Source organism: Diabrotica undecimpunctata, chromosome 3 (genome assembly GCF_040954645.1).
Source record: "Diabrotica undecimpunctata isolate CICGRU chromosome 3, icDiaUnde3, whole genome shotgun sequence".
NCBI lineage: Eukaryota > Metazoa > Arthropoda > Insecta > Coleoptera > Chrysomelidae > Diabrotica > Diabrotica undecimpunctata.
The window spans coordinates 121,434,899-121,452,083 of NC_092805.1; the positions used below are offsets into that span (position 1 = coordinate 121,434,899).

Below are 17,185 nucleotides of genomic sequence, written 5' to 3' on the forward strand. Positions count from 1 at the left end.
GACTGAGAACACAAACCTTACCCTTCGAGAGTTCTGCAAGGATCACTTTAACATCGTGATATGCCTAAGAATTATTGATCAGGCCTGGCTGGGTGTTACAACGAGGACCTTAACCTCTGTGGGGAAGAAGCTGTGACCTGGAACTATAGCTGAAAGAGCCTTCGAAGAAATGAAACCCGAAGTGTCAGTGATAGAGCAGATTGTTTCTTTGGGAAAATCCATCGGTCTGGAGGTGGATGAGAGAGATGTGAACGCACTCGTTGATGAACAGTCTCAGGAGCTGACAACCGAGTAGTAACACGATCTACATTCGCAGCAGCATAAGGTGGTTCAACGAAAAATTGGTTTTGAAAAGGAGCCAGGAGAAATGTACGAGAAAGTTGTAGAGGATAAAAATAGAGGAGAGGATAAAAATCACCCCGAAAAAGTTAAAAGTGGTCGTGCAACGGAGTTGTTCAAAGAAACTTGTCTAACTCATTATCGCAATATTCTTAAAGAGAGGAACGAACAAACCTCCTCGGACAGTTTTTTAAACGATCTGAAGGTGAAAATGAGCAAAGCGTGACGAAAAAAGCGAAGACTAGTAACGAAAATTATGCTTTGTTAAATTGTTTCTTATAGAATATGTATTTGTTATTTATCAATAAATGTTTCTTCTTGTAAATAATTTTTTTTAATTCAAAAACACTTAACCAAAACAAATAAGGTGGCGTTTTGTAAGTTGGAACGGGTTAATGACATTTCAATTAATTTCAAAGGGGAAATTATGGACGCCTATGTATATTGGCAGATCACACAAGATCACAGCAGAACAACCCTCCTAGAAGAATCCTTATGTCACAACCTGTGGGAAGTAAAAATAGGGGTAGACCAAAACTCAGATGGAAGGATGGTGTAGATGAGGATGGTAGACAAATAGGCGCAGCAAACTGGCAACAGTTGGCAATGGATAGAACTGACTGGCGTAATAGACTTGGAAGGTCGAGGCTCTTTTATAGGGCTGTAGATATAGAGCACCAATGATGATGATGATGATGTATTTTGGATCTCGGAGATGAGTTATCTGAGAATTTACTGTACCTTATTTTTAAAATACATTATAATTACATTTATTTATTTCTAGATTTTTATTCTGCAAGTGATTTACTGAAAGGCCCTGAACGTAGAAGTATATCCTGGCTGGCCAATCTTGGGAAATGGCCTGATCTAACGTCAACTGATCTATTTCGAGCTGCTGTGAATAAAATAAGATGGGTCAATGTGGTCGCCGACATAATTTGAAGATAGGCACTTTTAGAAGAAGTAATTAAATAAGAAATGAGACCATAAAACAGGAATAAAGAATAATTGGGTTACTAAAAACTTAAAAATAACATCTAACATTAGCATTTACAATGTGCGAAAAAAAATATTTGCGATAGCATTAATATTGAGAATAAACTATACATTATGTTTCCACTTATTTTTATAGACAATTAGGAATGTATCTCAGTCACACAATTGGAGGTATCCAAGTTCTTCTGACCAAATAAACCACGTTGAAGAAATTTTTATGACACCAATGAAAAGTTATTTATTATATTTATTGAGAATTAACCACAAATAACGTCCAAATAAACAGAAAATATGGTTAATTCTCAATAAAGTTAAAATAATAATAAAATACCACAAGAAACTAGCTTATACAATAACAACGAAAAAACTGGCAGGCTTTAGCTTCTCACTAACAACCAATGATGAAGGAAGACTGATATCATAGCACAAGACTTATCGAGCTAAGTAGAAAAAGACAAGGCCAACATTCCATCCACCTTCTTGAGTTTATCCAACCTCACCAACATTCGACAAGAGTGTGGATGCGGTTTTAAAAAGCAAGTCTGGATTTTTTGGAGATTTATTTCCATTTACTACAAAACAATTTGCTTTTATGTATGTACACAGTTTATTACACTTGTAATCAACCAGTAATATTATCATAACCCTCACTTTGTCCGTCCACTAACCAGGAACTGGCAACAAGTTTTTATGAAAACTTGCAACAACTATTATACCATCAGTATCTTGATTGTAAACATCATTTAAACAGTAGTTCAGATGACTAGAATTTGGATAGTTTATTTCAGATTGTGAATGAAAACCTTTTTCGTTTTCTATCATAACACATGTACTTTCAACTGCATCGGTTTGGTTATCCATTTCAACTAAATCGAAAGTATTACTATCCGCCATGGAAGAAGACGGTTTCATAATGATGGAGCCCTGACTTAACCTAGAAGAACTCTCAGTGGAACTGTCCGGAAGGATTTCACAAGATGAAGAAGACTTTAAATCGTTAAATTTAACGGGGTTTGAAGACTTAATGGACTTTTTCGCTGGTTTTGGTACTTCTAAACCGATGCACATTTCAGTAGGTACACTTAGAGATGCTAAAACCACTAACTCGTTTTCTTCATCTAAATTTTGAAAATATTGTTCAGATGTATTATCTTCATCGTAAATTTTCCTTGAGGAGTTAAGTTGCTGCATTTTAGATGACATAAATTGTTCATAAATACCACCACCTGGTGAAAGTTCTGCATCTAATGCATCATCATCACTTTGGTCTGAGTCGTTGTTTCTGTTCCTTGCGAAATTACATGAAAACAACCCAGAAATAATATTTCGAAATCGGTTACTATTTCTTTTCTTGTATAACCATCGAATAATTATACATAAAATAACAGTACAGCACAATGTACCAAGAATCATTTGCAGTTACAAGTATTGATAGAATCAGTTAGGGAATTACGAATTTCTTTGAACACTTGAGAAGTTCTTAGCATAGAGCAACAAAAATTAATTAATCCTCTTCTTATGTACATTTTGTAATTTCATTCCGTCGTTGTTAAAGACAAAATACTTAATCCTTTTGAGTAATTTCCTTAGCTATATTTATAGCAGTGACAATACTAAAAGTTTTAGAATCAGAACGATATGCACAAATAAAAACTGTTGTTTTACACAGACACTACGGTTCAGATTCTAAATATCGAAGATCTCACACGTTGTTCACAGTAAGTTTTAGTCTATCGCCACACACATTTAGGACGATATTGTTTCTAATTGATAAACTAAGTGACTTCTGGTAAATTAAGAACACTGATGGTAACTAAAGTGTTCTATTGAGATAAATTATCGAATTGCTTAATCCAATTCTTAAACTTCTGTAAATTATGTTACATCTATACTTTATACTATCATTACAATGAGCTTGGTGATCAGAAATATTTTAAAAAATTGCAAAATATAGTGTAATGACTACTATCAAAAATTATGTCATAAATGACATAAATATCAACTTAAAGTTAAGTTATTTACTAGGTTATAATTTATGTAAATCCTGTTTTCTTCTATTTTATCACTACGCATGTATCGAGAAAGTTAATAGCAACTAGGTATTTTAATATCGACGAGGGAAATGTTACATACAGGGTTGGGATAATATACGGAACCAAGTAAACATCCTTGAGACGAACAAGGTGATATTCATGAAACTTTGCATGCAGGTACAATGACACATAGCGCAACTGACGCCATATTTTTTTGTTACTACTCTACTTCCAGTTTCTACCCTGAACATATTTAATTTAAATGGGACACCCTGTATATTTTTGGAGATTAAAATAAAACATGTTATTCCTAATTCAGATACACCAAGTTTCGTAGCAGAAATTTGTTAAAACGAGAAACAAATCACTTTACAGTAGTTAAAGAATAGGTACATTTACTTCCTACGACTAATTAGAAGAATAATTTAAAAAAATCACTTCAAATGTTCAATAGCTCGCAAAAGCTCACATCCTCACAATGTGTAAGCCTATTAATTTATTTACTAATCTACTAAGAGTAAAAACGTAAACTCGTGTCTTATGTTGTTTTTTAATTAAAACAATGTAGTAAGAAATAAATATGTACTATTAGTTGGATCAAATAAAATTAAAATACACGTAAATCAAAATGTAATTTTGTTACAGGTTGGAAAAAATTGTATATCAAACTTTAGGTGAAAACAAAAGATATTTTCAAAAAGTATATGATTTATATAACATCATTGTGACAAATGTAAAAAAACTAAATGAAAAATGGTCAAGAAAAATCCAAGTAATTATGGATGGCAAAAAAGTGACAAACGTTGGAATCAGTACACTCTTTAGAACCACTTTATCCTGCAGAAATAATTACAAATATATCGTGTTCTTGTACAGGTAACTGCAAAAAAAATGTAGGTGTCGCAAGCACCTATACACCATATACAAAGGTATATATTATGGTCGTGTTGGAGCTCTGAAAAGTAAACGCGAACCAGTAAAGATGCTGTGATAACGATTTCTGTTTCAAGCAGCCCATATACTTAGTAGTGATACCATAAACTCGATCTTTTCAAATATCGAGTTTGATGCGATTTGATGACATAAATACCAGGCAAGAACAAAGAAAGATAGATAAATTGTCACCAATCCGCGATTTATTCGAAATATTGGCAAAAAATTGCAAGAAGCAGTACAATCGAGGCTTTCACCTATCAGTAGACGAGCAACTGGTGCCTTTTCGTGGCAGGTGCCCCTTTAGGGTGTACATGAAGAGCAAACCTGCCACATATGGTATAAATATTTGGATTCTTGACGATTCAGAGACATTTTACTGCAAGAATTTACAAGTGCACCTCGGAAACGTTGAAAACGCTCTAGAACGTGACCAAGAAAAAAGGGGTGTGTAAGACTTGGTTTCTGTTTTGAAACTCGGTCACGGTATCACCATAGATAACTTCATTACCTCCTTAGTTAACAGAAAATTGACAATAAGTGGAACTTTACGACGCAATATGAATTGTATTCCTGCAGATTTTTTGCCGTCTAAAAATCGATCTCTATATTCTTTCATTTTTAGTTTTCAGTCAGAAGACAGTATAGTATCTTATGTACCAAAATTTAATAAGGCCGTTATATTACTATCGTCACATCATGATGGATATTTCTAATGAAGAAAAAAAAAGGAAGCCAGAAATGATATTACATTATAACGCTACTAAGGGTGAGGTAGATAACCTAGACAAAAAGGTTGCAGGATATAGTTGCAATAGACAGTCTCAAAGGTGGCCAGCAGTGTTGTTTATGAATCTAGTGCACATAACGGTAGTAAATGCTTGTTTTATGGAAAAGTGCGAAATAGAATTAAGCAAATTTAGATAAGAGGCGGCTCTTTCTTTTGGAATTGACAAAGGAGTCAATAGAACCGAATATAAGAAATAGAATTAGAGATCCTGCCATATGCTTCAGACTAACTAAGAAGACAAAGGATAATATAAAGACTGTATTAGATGCCATTTGGACCAACGGAGACGAAATCCCGGATGACCACATTCAACCCAACGAAGAGCAGCCAAAATGGGGAAGAAGTTAGGGGTGTCCAAGAAGCAATGACAAAAAAGTGAAAAGAACATGTGTTATATAAGAACATATGTATACAAAGAGGAATGTATGTCCGTAGTGTAAATAGTCCAGTGTGTAAAGATTGTAAAAACTAACTGTAAAAATGTATATTAGACGAATTTTGTAAATATCAGTAATATACGCTGCCCAAGCTTGGGCAGCATTCGATAAACTGAACTATATACTCAGAAATCAACAAATTCAATTACATCTTAGATCTAAAGTTTTTGATGCATGCGTTATTCCGATATTAACTTATGCGGCACAAACATGGACAATCACAAAAAAGAATATGAATATACTTAGAGTCACTCAACACGCGATGGAAAGAGCAATGCTAGGTATATTACTTAAGGACAAGAAAACAAACACATGGATAAGACAGAAAACCAAAGTCACCGATGTGGTGCAAAAATCATTAAAGTTGAAATGGGAATACGCTGGACATGTAGCTAGGAGCGATCTAAACAAATGGCACAGATCAATTTTAACCTGGAGACCATACCAACACAAAAGACCCAGAGGCAGACCTCCTATGAGATGGACAGATGATCTGAAGAGGACTGCCGGGAAAAATTGGCTACAAGTAGCGTACAATAAAAAACAATGGAAAGGAAGACTTGAAGTGGCTTATGTTCAGATGTGGACGTGAATGGCTAGACGAAGAAGAAGAAGAAGTAATATACGCTTTTTTTGAGTAACTTTTTTATATTTCATTACAACAAACATCAAAGTTAAATGAATAATATAATAGCACAATAGTTAAACATCAGTGACAAAGTTATACAAATAAAATACAGCAGGGGGCGACCACAGTCCAGCCGATGCTGGACGTTTTAGAATTCAATCGGTATTAGGAAAGTTAATAAAGCTCATGTTTATTGAGACTGGCTGTATGACAACTGTTCAAGCAAAAAATCTTCACATAGGGGGGAAAAAAATCCCCAAGAGAAACCCAATTTGCTGAGACAATGCTTAAAAAACTGAAGGAAACTTACAGTAAAACTATTATGAACCTAATTAAGACCTGAGAGAACGAAGCAATACTAGCTGAATGGTCAAGTATAGGTGAAAATTACATAGGCATATCTTTACTGGATAAAGACTACACAATATTATACATTAAACAAATATTCCGATATTGCCGATTTCACCAGGAATAGAGGAATTTCGGTTCAAATGTATGGCCTGAGATGAAAATGTAATATAATATTAACCCACACTACGGACCAAGTTCCTAACAACTAAGTCGACCAAGTCTACTATCTCAAAACGACAAGACGATCCCGCTTATCAGTACGCAAAATTTTCACTTATCTAGGAATTGTAATAAACGAAAAGTTGCCCGAGGATAAAGTGGAAAAAAAAATTTGGAAGCTTAATGAAGTCAACAATATTAAGGTGAAAAACTAAACTAATAACAACAATCTTGAAACCTATTGTTACGTATGATAGGTAAACTTGGTTTATGAGAAAGGCAGATCAAGAGGCGATAAGAAACAAAAATGTTGAGATCTGTCTATAGCGAAGAAAGGGTGGTGAAAGGAGGAAAACATACACAGAACTAGAAAGCTTTTATAGGAACCGACTATATAAAAACGCAAAAATAAAGATGACTACGATAATAAAAAGAAGATTAAAATGGCCATACTTGAAAAGTTCAATCACTAAAAGAAAAGAAGAAGACCAAGAAAAATATAGTTAGGCATTGTGCGAGAGGACCTAAGAAATATGAACGTCACATTTCAAAATTCCATACAAAAAACCAATCCAAATGAATAACTTCTTGTATGGTTATTTCTTGACCTTTTTCGTTTATTCGAGTATCTATGGATGGTGAAGCACAAGCTCCACAAGACTGAAGGTAGAATATTTCTTGAAGTTTTTCAATTTCTTGGTTTTTGACATCCAGATTTCTTTAGCTTCTTTGAACTTTTTTCTAATGTTTTCTAATTGTTTTCTTCTTCTTCTTAAATCTTTGTTATTTTTGTTTTTAGTGCAGTCCATATACGTATCACATTTATGTATTTATCCTCAAGATCTACAAGACTTACATATATACAAGACATATAAGACAATAATATAGATTCTTTCATCTGTAACTAATAGGAGAAACAATTTTTGCTTTAATGTCGATTTATATTGTATTTACATTGAATTGGGATGTCACAAGATTAAAGAAAATTTTACTTTCGGTACATTTGCTCATATTAAGGCAGCACTATATTTGTATCTATTAAAATAAAAAGGTATACATATTATTCATATTATATAAGATAAAATATAAATACAATATCAAAAAATGCTCATTAAAATAAATAACTTTGGACGCAGAGAAAAGTTTTGGAATGAATGAAAAAGGCGCATATTTATAGGTTTTGGTTTATAAACGTAGTTTAGAATTTTAACCAAGAACTTGTTTACCTGAACGCATGATTCACGTTAAGAATATCGTTCTGAAGAGACCTTGGGATTAATATCGGCCGCGTACAAGAATAGAAATAGAATGGAACTTACCTGTTTTAATCTAGATTTGTGTTAAGACTCACAGCCCCTGAAATCGAATAAAAATTCCAGTTAGATTTTTCAAATATGTTAGGTGTGAAGGATTATATCTCAACTTTATCTATAGTTTAGGAATTTATAAAAATATTTCTTTTATCCTTTCATACTTATTTAATGTTTGATACATTTGAGATAAACCGTTTGTTTAACAATAAAACACTAAAAACTTTTCTTTTCAAAACTTCCACAAAATTTATTATAATTTATTATCACTACACCGGTTTCGGCAGAGTGCCTTTCTCAAGAGTGATCTATGCGTTTACACTTTACAGTCTTCAACTGAATTAGTTGAGTAGGGATAGAACTGTTTGTCTGAAGTTGCCATTCAGAATTATGTCTGTATTTTTTAATTTGTTAATTTGAATAGATTCTAACAAAGATAGCTTAAGGCCTTTATTTTAAATATGAAGAATTTGAAATTGGTCATTAAAAGAATGATTATGATCTAGAAGGTGAAGTGCGTATGTAGAATCTGTTTTTCTATTATTGAAAGCCTTTTCAATAATGCTATCCGAATCTACCAAGAAAAAACTCCTTCTCAATGGAACAATGCAGTCATTATTTTATTACACAAGCAAGGAGACATAACAGATCTAAAACCTACCGCCCTATCAGTTTGCTTTCACGCTTTCACACATATATAAACTTTTCACAAAAATTATCAAAAAAAGACTGGATGCTAAGTTAGACTTCTATCAGCTTAACCCTTAACTGGTGACGTGCCGTCAAAATGACATATCGCAACTGTGCCTTAATTCGGGATCCCCACTTACTCTATATTTGTACGGTCGACACTCTCAGTAGTACTCAGTACCTTTCAGTTTAGTCATCCAAAGTACATTGCAGACATTTGTTGCGTTTTCGAGCGATATACATATTTTGAATTACCACGTGTAGAAAATAACAATACGTCAAATTGACGGCACATCACAATTCACGTAACTATTTCAATAAATTGTGCAATATAAAAATGGCCAGTTCACGCAATAAAATAAAAGTGAGTGATGCAGATTTTAGTAATATTGCATTACAATGGTATAACGAATGTGACAGTGACCTTGATAATTCTGACGATAGCATATTGGTTGAAACTTTTATACCTAATGAGCACAAAACAGATAGTGAGCAAGAAGGCGATAACGACAGCAGTGAAGTTTTGTTACCTTCTGAAGAAACAAGTACTACACCTGAAAGCGAGGATGAAGGTAATAACGATGAAAAATATTTTTATGGTAAAAATAGATTCAAGTGGTCAAGCGTTCCTCCAGCAAAAAATGTAGGGACTGCTGTACATAACATAATCAAGATTCCCACTGCAATTCGTTTACCCGAAAATAATCGTAAGTACATATTTGAAAGATTATTATCTGAAAATATAGTTACTCTAATACTAGAGTGGATCAATCAGAAATTATCTACTCTAAGGAGCAAGTATGCAAATGATAACAGGTTAGAATTAGCTGATGTAGACACAGTTGAATTTAGAGCTTTCTTAGGATTGCTGTTATATTCATCAATATTTAAATCGAATCACGAAGCTGCCGCCTCATTCTTTGCTACATACGGAACTGGCCGAGATATCTTTCGTTCCGTAATGTCGAAGAAAAGATTCTTGACCATTTTAAGCGCTCTGAGATTTGACAATCCTTTTACACGCAATGAAAGAAAGGAGACATCTATGTGCTGCTATTTCTGATGTTTTTTACATGTTTATACAGAACTGTCAGGAGCGATACTCTATTGGTACCACTGGATGCATCGATGAAATGCTTATTGGATTTAGAGGGAGATGTAAATTCAAGATCTACATGCCAAAAAAGCCTGCAAAATATGGAATTAAAGTAATGTGTCTAAGTGATGCCCGAATCAGTTATTTGTTCAATGCCTATATATGGAGGAAAAAATACCGATGGAGTAGGCCTGGATGATCAAGAAAAAAAAAACTAAATGTTCCAACTCAATCTGTTCTCCGATTATGCAAGCCTATTTATAAGACAAACAGGAACATTACCGCCGATAACTGGTTTTCCTCTATAGAACTAGTGGATATCCTACATATGAAAGTCCAGTCCCTCCTTTATTCACTTACTTACGACCCAGCTCTCCAACCAAAACAAGAGTGGCCGTTCGCAAACGTTTCGGTTTGTTTGCTTACCATATCCTCAGCCCAGTAATTGCTCAGTCCCCACTTTCAACCCTGTATAAGTGATACCCAATGTGGTAGGCATATTATATCGTTACAGACTAAGGCAAGAAGCACTACGGAGTAGAGGACGCCCACCAACCAGATGGGCTGAAGACCTGAAGCATGTGAGCAATAACTGGATGTCAGCCGCACAAGACAGAGACAGGTGTAAAGAGCTGAGGGAGACCTATGTCCAGCAGGGGACGCATACAGGTTGGCGATGATGATCCATTTGTTAAAAGTTCTACAAGTTTAACCGATGTAAGTTTTTAGGCAGTCGCCAGATTTAAGTTTGTATACACCACTGTGTAAGTGCTTTTTATTTTGGCTCTTGTTCTTAATATGTTTGCGTAAGTTATCGGTTGTTCTGAAAGCTCTCCGTTCGGCTCGCGGAGATAAGAATGCGGTCGAGGCTAGAAAGTCCTGCCTGTCGTAAGGGGCGACTAATGGGTAGGAATCGAGAGGTGGAGAGCCGTCGCTTGAGGTGTCGGGTCGGTAGAAACGCACTCGGGGCACTTAGGCGTCACGGTCACCGATCTACACTCCTAGTATCCGAGACGAGACTCTCGTGGGACCACTCTACTCTCATTCCATAAGAACCAGGTGAGGTTGAACGATCTGAGCCCGTATGCACCTCTTTTGGCCCACACCACCATCAGGGGCGCCGGTGTATCGGCACGTACTCACCTTGGAGATTAAGAGTGGTAGAGGAGAGATCCTCGGCTGCGACCTGTCTACGTGCGAGGTGGAATTCCTCTGCCTGCGTCACCTTTCCGCCCCCGGGGGACTAACGGATGGGTGTGCGTAATCGCAACACAGGTACTACGGGGAGGGTGGAGCTCCGCGATGCTCTATGCATCGCGCCACCCTCATTTTGGTGTCGGACTCGTAGGGGCAGTGGCGTCGCTTACGGTCGTATGCCTTTCAGACCAGGAAGACCAGGGTCCAGCCAATTTTATAATTGGAGGGTCACGAATTCAGCCATGTTCTGAAAGCTGGTGTTATTCTTTTCTTTTTTATGTTTGGTTATTTTTGTTGATATCTTGCCTGTATATGTAATCGAGTGGAAGTACTTACTGGGTTTTCTCTCTGGTGGTGGAAATACCAATTTCAGGGCCTTCTTATGTAGTTTTTGATTTAAATTTCATTTATTATGTGTTCGTTCTACTCATTGTTTACTGCCATTTGCTTAATGATATTTAATTATATCTCGAAATTGTTTTTTGACATGGGAATTTCTATTAATCTATGTAACATGCTATGGTAGGCTGCAAATTTATGTTGTGTAGGATGGGATGATGAATTGTGTATAGTCTTGTCAGTGGGTAGGTTTCAATATGACTATGGAGTGAATTAATATACAATAAGAATGGATAACGTTGCCTGTTAGTTCCTGGTATGTACATACCAGGTACATCGTATCTCTACCAATATATTTGTCACACCTATCCTTGTCCCTCTTTGTACAGTTTCCTCTTCTCTACACGTTTTTTCTTTGACTTCATTTGACTACCCCAGATCTCTTTATACCCAAATTTCTTGTTAGTGATTTTCCAATTATCTTAATTTCAATGTCTCTAATAATACTAGCTACATTTCTTTAAGTTGTATTAGGATCTCCTTTCATGTTCCACCTCATTTTTTTTTCTATTTTTACGCAAACTGTGCTGTTTTACTCACATTTTAACATCGTTAGTTGATTTTTGTGGTCCATTCGGATAATATAATTTCATTTTGTTTATTACTTATAAACAGTAATTCAACGATTTCTTTAAATTAGGGGGTGTGTGTAATGTTGATAAATTATAATTTAATAGATATGTAATAATGATCCGAAAATATTTAAAATTATCTCAAAGATATAGACATATTAGAGATAACATTATATTAACAGTGACATTATTGAAAGATATGTTGCAGAAACAATACAAAAAATTTTCCAACAGCTCATCATTGTTCTAATTACGCTAAGCACTGTGTATTTAAAATAATTAAATGATGGGTCACCGAGCAATTATTTAACCGATACCACTAACAAAAACAAATTTTAATCAGCATCTCTGGAATGTCAACTATCTACATTTAAGATAATAATGCTTTAGCTAATAAAGAAATTATGGACATAGGCTGGGTCGGGGGGCAATTCATATGTGTACAGTAGACGATAAAAAGTTCTATCGATTTTTTTATCAACAGTACTTATAGACATATGTTTTGAAAAAAAAAATTCTTCCTTCTTGTATGTACGCTTTAAAGTCTATTTCTTCAATATTAGCCTAATAAAATCGCACCATCTTTTTCCTGGTCTGCCAATACTTCTTCGTCCATTTGGTGACTTATCTCGTTCTATTCGTACGATCCTATGCTCTGCCATTCTACTAATTTGTTCGTTCCACTCCTGTTTCCGTTTTGTCACCCATTCATTTATGTCTTCTATATTGCATACTCTTCTTATGTTTTCGCTTCTCTCCCTATCCAACAGACTTTTCCCTGATATTCGTAGGAGTATTTTCATCTCTGTTGTTTCTAGTAGTCGTCTCGTTTTAGATGTGTCAGGTCTTGTCTCCGCCATATATGTCTAATTGCTGCTTTATAGATTCTTGTTTTTGTGTCTTGTCTTAGGTGTTTGTTCTTCCAGATTGTGTCATTAAGAGATCCGGCCACTTTACTTGCTTTTAAGCTTTGTTGTCGTACTTCTTCAACATCTTCGTAATTAGTTATATCTATTCCCAGATATCTAAACATGGCTTGAAAAAAAAAACTTAATTACAGAAATATCGTAGGGACATTACAAAATTGTTGATGTTATGTTTCCCCAACCCTTCCCGAGTCATCGTGGCATAATGGCACAAATCATACAAACATATTTCATCGTTCTGATAATATATATGTTAATAAAATTAAGTATATTCGGTAAACATCTTTGAGTATAAAGCTCAGCATTCAAAGCTCTTACCCGAAATCACCTAACATATGGTGTTCAAATTCCATTCTCAGAAGCCTCGCATCCAATAAACTTTGTCAGCAAATTTCACTTTTATTTTTAATTCAAATTCATTTCATCTTCTTTAAGTGCTGTCTTTTTTCGGAAGGTTGGTAATCATCGAGACTAGGCTTACTTTCAAGACTACTGCTCAAAATAGATGGTTATTGATAGTATTGAACCATTCGTGTACATTTTTTAACCAGGAATATCTTCTTCCTCCTATTAATCTACTACTACTACTAAGGATTTCCACAGTTTTCACTGTCTTCCTTCACTCAACCGTTTTCTCCAATTTTCCCTGTCATTCCAGTCTCCATCTCGCAGGTTTCTTTTCTCCATAGCCTCGTCGATTTCATCTCTGAATGACCTTCGGGGTCTTCCTCTCTTTCTTCTTCCAATTGGGCTCCATTCTGTGATTTTGTTTATCCAGCGTCCTCTGTCCGCTCTTCTGACGTGGCCGTACCAGGATAGTCTCTTCTCCTCTATATAGTCGATTATGTCTGATTGCACTCCCATTCTCCGCTTAATCTCTGCGTTTTCAATTCTGTCTCTTTTTGTAAGTCTACAGCTTCTCCTCAGGAACTCCATTTCTACTGCTCTTATTCTACCTCTATTTCTCTTGTTTATTGTCCAGTTTTCGGACCCATATGTCAGGATACTTCTTGTCAGGGTGTTATATATTCTCTTTTTTGTCTTTATCGTAATGTTCTTATCCCACAACACTGAGTTTAGTTGTCTTATACAGTTTCTTGTTTGTCTCAGTCTGTTGTTTATATCTTCTTCTGTTGTTCCCTGGTTCGATATTATGGTTCCTAAATACTTGAATTTATCTGTTCCATTTATTTGTCTTCCCTCGTCTATCTCTAGGTTTCTCATATCCTTGTTTTCTGTTGTTAGGTATTCGGTTTTCTCTAAGTTTATTTCCATTCCGTTGTTTTTATATTCTTCTTCTAGTTTTCTGAGCATAAAGCTGAGATCTTCTTCATCTTGTGCGATGACTACTTGATCGTCGGCAAAACTTAAGGTGTATAGGTATTCGTCTCTTACTGGTATGCCCATTCCTTCGCACTTTCTCCTCCATGGTTTGAGTGTCTTTTCCAAGAATATTTTAAACAGAGTAGGGGACGTAGCACAGCCTTGTAGAAGTCCTTTTGTCGTCTTAAATGGATTGTAGGCTTTATTTCCACATTTAATAGCTACTTTGTTTTCTTTGTATAGTGCTTTAACTGCTTTTATTAGTGTTTGTCGGATTCCGAGATCATTCATTGCTTCCCATAATTTGACTCTAGGTATTGAGTCATATGCTTTCTTTAGATCAACAAAGGCCAGATGGACCGGTCTACCTTTTGCCATTTTCTTCTCTATCAGTTGTTCTAATGTGTACGTATGATCTAGGCATGATTTTCCTACTGTGAACCCTGCTTGGTCTTCTCCAATTTTTCCTATTATTTCAGTTTCTAGTTTTTCTTTAATACTTTTCCCGTAAAGTCTACCTACCGACGATATTATACTAATTCCTCTATAGTTTTCACATTTTTTCCTGTTTCCTTTCTTATGTATGGATGTGATGTATGCTTGTGTCCATTCCGCAGGTATTTCTTCTCCATTTAGTCCTCTTTCGAACATTCTATGTAGCATGCGGAATAACTTTTCCGTTCCGTTTTTAATTAGTTCGTTTGGTATTCCTCCGGGTCCTTTGGCTTTTTTGTTCTTCAATGTCTTGATTGCTCTCTTAACTTCTGCCAGGCTTATTTCTATCTGGTCGTATGCCCCATTTCCTGCATGTTCTATATTCTCTTCCTGAAATTGGGGACGGTTTTCTGTAAGTAGTTCTACGTAGTATTCTTGCCACTCGTTTTCACTAATTTTGCCGATCTGGGTTTTCTCTGTCTTATTTCGTTGAAGTGCTTTTAATATTCTAATCCTATCCTATTAATCTTTTTCTACTTATCATTCCTTGCATTATGTTTAAATATTTAATATTTTTCTTCTCTGATGTTATGGTACAGGTCAGTACTTCCTTCCACCCATATAATTCGTAATAGTCTTCTACACACCCAGAGATCGAATGCTTCAATTTTCTTCAACTTATTCTATAGTGTCCATGATTCCATACCGTAGCATAGCTCTGACAAAACAAAACATCTCGTAAGCCGAATTTTCAGTCGTAAGCTGAGAACTACGAAATATTTGTTTTATTGTCACTAACTTCTACGACTGCATGAATAATCGCCTATACATCTTGGAGTGTTCCGGCTATCATCAATGTATCGTCTGCATAAAAACTGTAAAAAACTAACGTCAATTTTAATGCTATAATTCCCGATCAGTCAGTGCTTTTTCATAATATATTCCGAATATATATTGAAAAGGATTGGTGAAAGCACACATCCTTAAAGAACTTCTCTCCATTATATCTTCAGTTGTCTCTCCTTCTATGTGTACTACTGCCTTTGACCTAGTAGATATTTTAAATATTGTTACGATTGACCTTTTGGGTCAATGTTTTTTCCTGTAAGTATTTCATAAGATTGGTATCGAGAACTTTATTTATTCTTATTATAGTCACTAAAGCACAAATATATGTCTTGATTCATGCCTAGGCATCTCTGGGGCATAACATTAAGTGCCAATATTATATCCCAGACATCTAGGTATTTGATTTACCACTAACTTCCTTTCTTCTTCACGCGCAATCTCCTCTAAGAAAATGAGCAAGCATTACAACACCTCAACATTCGTGACTCTAACGACCCAACTTATTCATAATGTTCTTCTGTAGGTCCATAATTATCAGGTTTCAAATCTGCCTGAAACTTCTTTCCTTAATGTCTAAACCTCCAACCCATAAAATAATACGGAGAACACGTAACATCTCAGAAGTATTATTTTTAAAGGGATTGTAAAGTTTCTGCTACATAATACTTTTTTTCAGTTTGTTGAAAGCATTTCTTGCCTGCTTTATTCTTGCTTCAATCTCTTACGAACTATATATGGTCGACCATGTACTTTTATTACTGTAGTTACATACTTCTAGTGCTTCCTAGATTATTTCCTCTGAGTATTCCTTGAACAGAATTGGAGACAGGAGAGAGCCCTGCCTGACAACCCCCTAAATCTGTATTTGCTCTGAAAAAGTTGTTTCCTTTACCACAGTTATCTGATTATAAAGAATGCTAATAATCCTGTTGTCTTGTATGTCTAAATTTTTCTTTTTAAGTAATTTGATAAGGCGATTAAGTGTGATTAAGTATCGAAAGGTTTGTTGTAATCCAAAAAACACATGTACACTAACACATGAATGATTAATATCTATGCACTGTTGGACAGCTTTGACAAAAGCGTTTGACTCGGTAGAACTAGATTGTGTAATTGAAGCATTAAATGAAAGTCGCATTGATAGCCGTTATTCCAGATTAGTATACAATATTTATAGAAATTTGACAAACGTAATAAAGTTACACAAAAGTAACGAAATAAAAATTCAAAGAGGTGTCAGACAGGGTGACACACTATCATCAAAGCTTTTTATAACTGCCCTAGAACGTGCTTTTAAAACCCTTGATTTGGATCATAAACGGATATAATATATATATATATATATATATATATATATATATATATATATATATATATATATATATATATATATATATATATAATATATACAAACAAACAACACAGTTTATTAGGGTGGCAGTCAGAAAATTGGCCGGAATGTTAATGAAACACTCTTTTGACTTTTTGTCTAGCTTTCGGAATGGTTTTATTCCTTTTTCAAGACACTGTAATAAGAAAAATATGTAAATATTTATAAAATATCACAATCTTACTAGTCGTTGAGATTATTTATAAAAGCATTGACACTCAACATTAATAACACACATAAAAAATATAAAATAATGGACAAAATACATTCTAAAATTTTTAAAATTTAGTTACAGAGAGTAAAAGTTAGTTTATGGTATCTTTTACTGGTGT

The 17,185-nt window shown here is 34.9% G+C and overlaps 1 protein-coding gene across 2 annotated transcripts in view; it reads right to left on the bottom strand.

The window, feature by feature from the left end:
• The window catches only part of LOC140437332 (uncharacterized), a 358,898-nt gene that overhangs the window by 298,815 nt on the left and 42,898 nt on the right, over positions 1–17,185 (bottom strand). The window contains exon 2 of one of the 2 annotated variants that reach the window (XM_072526800.1): positions 7,986–8,022. The exons of the other annotated variant lie outside the window; for it this stretch is intronic. The gene's annotated coding sequence lies outside the window, so the exon portion shown is untranslated. The remainder of the gene's footprint in view (positions 1–7,985; positions 8,023–17,185) is intronic. 2 annotated transcript variants of the gene reach the window in all.